The 6,358-nt window shown below is 32.6% G+C and overlaps 2 long non-coding RNA genes across 2 annotated transcripts; both read right to left on the bottom strand.

The window, feature by feature from the left end:
- LOC107606677 lies at positions 2,346-3,728 on the bottom strand. The gene is made up of 3 exons (XR_002351098.1): positions 3,636-3,728; positions 2,940-2,986; positions 2,346-2,601 (listed from the first exon to the last, which is right to left on the bottom strand). It is a non-coding gene; the product is annotated as an uncharacterized LOC107606677 (long non-coding RNA).
- LOC110264841 lies at positions 3,749-4,485 on the bottom strand. The gene is made up of 2 exons (XR_002351099.1): positions 4,026-4,485; positions 3,749-3,937 (listed from the first exon to the last, which is right to left on the bottom strand). It is a non-coding gene; the product is annotated as an uncharacterized LOC110264841 (long non-coding RNA).

Genomic DNA, 6,358 nt, shown 5'->3' with positions numbered 1-6,358 from the left:
CTTAATAGACCTATTTAAAATTTCAGTCGAATTAAATTTTTTATTTATTAACAGACTTATTAACAAATTTTACGTTAGGTAAACTTTTGAATAGGTCAAACTTATATGTCTAAACAAACCTTTAGTATGTCACAGAAGTATATAAAATGAATAACTACAATACAAGCCTAACCTTTTAACCATAAGTCCTAATCTGACCTCTAAAAGACAGAAATGACAATGTGTGTTTACTCACGGAATCCATGGGTTCAAAACTTAAAAACTTTATGTAGAATTGAGATAAAGATTTAAGATAAATAAATAAAAAGATACATGACTAGTTATATATCTTATATTTTTTTAATCAAAAGTATATTTTTGTTTTAATTTTTCCTAATTTTTTTTTGAGGTGTTATATTGATTTTTTTAATAACAAAAATTGAGCTTATTTTAAGTTATAAAAACTTTGATATTATACCATAAAATTACTTATCCATAAATTTAAACTATATTTGATAGAAGCATATCTATAGTTATATATCTTATATTTACCATGTCAAACTTTCTTTATGTCATATTTACACATTGTTGAGGTTTACAGGCAGTTATAAACTACTGAAAAAATAAACTGTCGCAATATTCTGATATAGCGACGGTTATGTCAATAATGATTGTTAGAGACTGTCATAAATTTGTTTCTCTACACTTTAAAGGAAGACGGTCATTTAGAATAAGGGTGAGCATAGGTAACGGGTACCTGATTACCCATCCGAACCCTAAACGAACCAATTAAATTGGTTCTGGAACTAACAGGTAATCGGGTTCAATCCGAACCAAACCGATAGCTATTCCTAGTGATTGGTTCGGGTAACAGTTCTGGGGTGCAGAATCCGAACCAACCTGTGAACCCGATCATATATTAATTAAATAAACATATATATATATATATATATAATTAAATAAATAAAAAAACTCTTTGAGTGAGTTTTCCAACTTGTAACCCTAACACAGTAACACTAGCGGCGCCCTCTCACACTCTCAGTCTCTTACTCCATGGAGTAAACAAACCCAGAAACCTTAGCAGAGGCAGAGCTTCCTCAAACCTCACCATTACTCGAACAACCAGCTTCTCCATCGTCTTCTCCATCAGGGGTCAGGCGCATCGTCTTCTCCACCTCGTCCACAGGACCGTCAGGCGCATCATCTTCTCCATTGTCTTCCTGGTAGCGGCAGCGACGCAGCAACCAACTTCCTCTCTGTCGTCGGCGTCTCCGTCGACATCTTCGTTAGCATCGTCGTCTGCGGTTCCTTCTCCAGCAGCCAGCTTCATCTTCGGTCAGCGATTCCCTCTCCAGCAGCCAGCTTCTTCCATGCTCCAGCGTCGTCTTTTCCGGTCACTCGGTCAGGTTAGTGTTAGTCTATAATTTTTGGTTTATGTTATATGTTAAAGTGTTAATTATTTTATTTTCTGTTTAATTTTTGAAATTAAAAATTGTTAGTTCTTGTTGAATAAAGCTCTTGATAACTCTGAAGCAATTCTCTTTGAGACCTAAGATTGGAGTAATATCTGTTGTTCAATGTATTTGGAGTTGAAACATCCAAATTGGTTAGGCTATCACCACTTCCATTTTAGGGACATATTGCTTGCAATGTCTGTAAATAATCTGGGTTCAACGTTAGATCAGAATTGTTTGTGTTGTTGTAATTGAATAATCGATTAAGTGATTAACAATACTTTGCAGTAAGCTCTTCCAATTGTACTAATTAATGAATGTCAAGATATGATAAAATACATGACTTCTCGTATTTTATGAAATAATAATATATTGAGTTTTGATAATAATAAATATCCTAAAAATTAATATTGAACTACAAGAAAAGAAGCTTTCTACCACGCTTTTAAAGCGTGCCGAAAAGTACAAAAAAGCGTGCCGATAGCTTTTTGCCACGCTTTTTGAGCTATTGGCACGCTTTTGAAAGGGTCACATCCGCAAGTGTGCCGGTTGCTCTATCGCCACGTGTTTGTGGATCTATCGGTACGCTTCTTTTGTTGGCACGCTTTCATCTCTTGCTACGCTTGAGAAGCGTACCGAAAAGTGTACATATCATCACGCTTTTGAAGCGTGCCCAAAAGGTTGGTTTTGGGTACACTTCAAAAGCGTACCGATAGGGAACAATAAGGCTACGATTTTAAATGTACCTAGAAATGAACCTATTGCCACGCTTGCGTGGCTGTATCATTATCAAATTTAAAAAAAAAACCTATTGCCACGTTTTAAAAGCGTGGCCATATCCTTATCAAATTAAAAAAAATTGGTATATGCTTTTACATGCACTCTAATACACTCCAAAAATAATAAAAAATATTAACAAAAATATGTAAATGTCATTTAAAAAAATTAATCAATAAAAAGTAATATTACATTAATAGAATTCAAACCAAATTAGCCATGTCATCTCTATACATGCAACGACAATGTACATGAAATTTACAAACATAAACAAAAATGAATTTCTAGGAAGGGAATTAAGAAATGTCATTGAATCACCCCAAGCTTGTACTAGGCCTTCTTTGGATAAAGAAACCAAATGGAAAGCTCCATGATACACTTCACGAATAATCTGCAAGTATGATCATATGAATAACGAAAAACAGAAGGTAAGCAAATTATAAAACATCTTGCCATGATAAATATTAAAGAAAGAAATCATAAAAAAATATATAAGACTTGGAATAAGGGTGTGTCACATCTTCATATTGAAATATGTGACATGCACAAGTTGATCACATGCAATTCGCCACCACTATTCCTGAGAGATAATTCTAAAGATATGCATATAAAATTCCTAGTTCAACCATTTTGTATAATTTTATAACAATCTCTGGAATATCTTGGAATAAGTTGCAAATAGATAGTAACCATAGTAGCCTAGCACGGAGGGAAAGCAACGTGACATACCTATTCCGGAAGCAAATTAGGGTATGAGACGTCCAAGTGCAGGCCAACTGCAACAGCAATATATAGCAAAGGCTCAAGCATCTCTCTATTAATATCAGAAATAAAAATAAGTATGTATAAAAATCACCAATACCAATTTATCCCCAACTTCTATCAATCTTTCAATATCCCTAGAAAAACACCACCAATAACAATAACAGGAAAACAAGTGGATTCTTATCAAGTAGTCACCAAATTCATACTTAACTAAATAGCCACCAAGAGCCACCAACTGTGTATTCCTTAATCAAATAGTCACCAAATTCATACTTAATTAACAAACAAGAAAACAAGTGGATTCTTATCAAGTGAGGATGATGAAGTTATGATAATTCCTTTTATTTTTCAAACATAAAAGAAAAAAATTCTTTCACTACAAACAAAACTCACTTTTAATTTTTCTCAAACGACTATAGAAAGAGCAAATAAAATATAATAACCAAGTTATAAATCAGAAATTGCACAATGAAATAACAAAAAACAAAGAAGGGCAACAAAAGAAATCAAACCATCTAGCTCAAATTGAAAAAAAAAACTTAAGTGAAGCAGTTGCAAATTTTGACCAAATATCTGAGCTCAAGATCCACTAGGAAATTTTATAACTTTTTTTTGGGATTTTCTCAAAACTAAACATGGTAAAGCATTTTTGTGATGTACATGTTCTCTCTGTTCCTGAGGGAAATAGAAAACTCTTCTCATTCCCCCCAACCTGATGTTACTAATGTTAGCAACAAATTGTTAGCAACAAACACAAATGTTAGCAAAATATATGCCAAACAGGGCCCAGCATGTTACTAATGTTAGCAACAAACACATCTGAAAATGAAATTAAGGAAAACCCAAACTGAACCCAGCAAAATATCTGCCAGTTAAAAGGCTAATATTAAACTCCATCCTGTCATACCTGGTCAATGTGTGGTGGAATTTGCTTTATTTCAATTCCAAATTCTTGTTCAATCCTATATTAGCACGAAAGACAGAATGCATAATAAATCTATAGCATATACAGTTGAAATGCATTAACTTAACAGACTGTAAGTTATATACAAATTAAAGCGGTCCCAATAAGTGATAAAGTTAACTGCTAAACCAAGATGCCCAAACCTTCCTGAGCGACCGACCTGTATATCCGTATATGATCCATTAGAACAGGAAATCAGTGTCAAGGTAAATAAATTAGGAAGGGAATGAGGAAAAATCAGTATATCCTATGGAGATAAGTTTCTGAATTCTTGGAAAAATTAAAATTAATAACAACTATAGAAGATTGGAATTCTGGGGACAAAAGCTTATTAGCCTGAAACCAAACAAAAAGCAATGTAAAAGAAGGGATTAGGAACCAACTCTTACTACTAAAGAAACAGAATGAACATACGAAGAGAATATAATTGAAAATTTGTTTGTTCTCATTTAAAAGGATTGTAACTTTTCAAATAGTTTATGCATGTCAACCACTTTTATAAATGAGTAGAAGTTGAGGCAAAAAAGTATTTACCTCATCCATAACATGATTTTTGGATAGGAGAAGGCCTTTCAAAACCCTTCTCATATATTCCCATGAGCAACTATCGCTTCAAAAAATAATCCTCAAATTCATTTCTTTTAGTTGCTGTCACATCAGGCGAAATAAAATTAAAGCAGATTCAATACCAACACTAGAACATATAACATAGAAATTACCTGCAAATTTTATAACCACAGAACCTTAAGTGGCTTACCCATAAATGGGTATCATTAATTATGCCTTTCAAGTGGATATTAGAAACGTGTAAATATGAAAAAACTAAATCACACTGCAACAGAAAATCTAGCCCTTAAATTTTGTAAATGCCAATGATTCTACTGGTTAATTAAGATCAGTTTATCTCAATTTCTCAGCAATTTAAATAAATTAGTTAAAGCAGTTTGTATAGTGAAAACAGTGAACTGAATGCCTAATAGAGAGTAGGAATTATGATATTAAAAATGACATCGGTAAATAAAAAAAGAAGCTAGTTAAATTCTATGACCAAAACTTCAAAAAAACATTTCATTATAAATGCACTGATATTATTTTCAATTTAATCCACCCCCTCTTAGTGAAGATCAAGACTGATGTTGATCCTAGAAACTTTTTCAGGAATGAACAAAGCATCCCCACCAATCCAAGTAAGCACCTTAGGCAAACTATTTTAGTGTATCCACTGTCACATTAATACTTTTTTTTTTTAAAGAAAACTTTGATAATTTGATATTTGATCATCTATTAGCCCCAAGTATATATAGGTTGTAGGACTCATGTTTGAACGTATTGTCTTGCAGGTGGTGGTACATCATTTAACCGCAGCCTAGGTAGAAAACTCATAGTAAAGGGGATAGGGTTACTCATCCTAGAACTCTTTATTATAAGATTATTGTACTTTGTTTAATAAGCATACATGGCCAATTTGCCCTTTGAATAATTGATCTAGCTTTATTGTAAATAGATAATGTAGATTGAAAATTCTATTTAATAAATTTATTATTTTTATTATTTAATTTCAATTTTCTTTTATAAATTTATAAAATTAGAAAAGACTGAATGAGAATAAAAAATAAAAATACAAACCAAATTTACCCTTAATTTTCTCAAAATGATTGTTTATTTGCTAAAAATCTATGATTAAATTTTTTATATATTAATAAGGTTGTGTACAAGTTTATAATTAAAAGAGTACATATGTCCACTATAAAAGAATTGCAGCACATAATATGAAAATCAACACACAAAACAGGACAAATTAAAACAACAACCCTCCAACACTTAGCTATTAGCTGACACCAAAAGACACTATCAATATTAGCAGACGAATAATGACAATAATAACAACAAATGAATAATAATCTAAATGATCCAATTTTAGCATTAACAAATCAAAGCATTAAAGGTTGAATTTCAGCAACTGCAAATAATATCAATTTAAAATATCAAATATCGATGTTTAAGAGAGAAAGAAAAAAGAGGTTGAGTGAATTGGTTGTTGAAGTAAGGTATAGAGAGTGAGAGGTTACCATGTATTCGGCGCAGGGGTAACCGGCGGGGAGAGTGAGCTCATCGTAGAGAGTGGGCTGTGGTTCGGATTTGCCACCATCGTCAAAGCAGTTAACGGAATCTCCGAAAAGTGCAGCGACGGTTACGGAAATGGCTGCCAGTGCTGCCAACAACCTCCGCGCCATGCTAGAAATTCAACACATGCACATTATTCCATACCATTCATTTAAGAATCTCAACACATGCACACAAACATCGTTTCTGTCAAAACACATACCAAATTTTTTCACATTTGATGATAAATTTGAGTTATCAAAAAGATAAATACTAAAGGTAAATGCTCAAATTGGTAACTCAAAAAAAAATACTA

This window comes from Arachis ipaensis, chromosome B07, assembly GCF_000816755.2.
Source record: "Arachis ipaensis cultivar K30076 chromosome B07, Araip1.1, whole genome shotgun sequence".
In the NCBI taxonomy this organism is placed as follows: Eukaryota; Viridiplantae; Streptophyta; class Magnoliopsida; order Fabales; family Fabaceae; genus Arachis; species Arachis ipaensis.
This window is presented reverse-complemented; position numbering and strand designations above follow the sequence as displayed.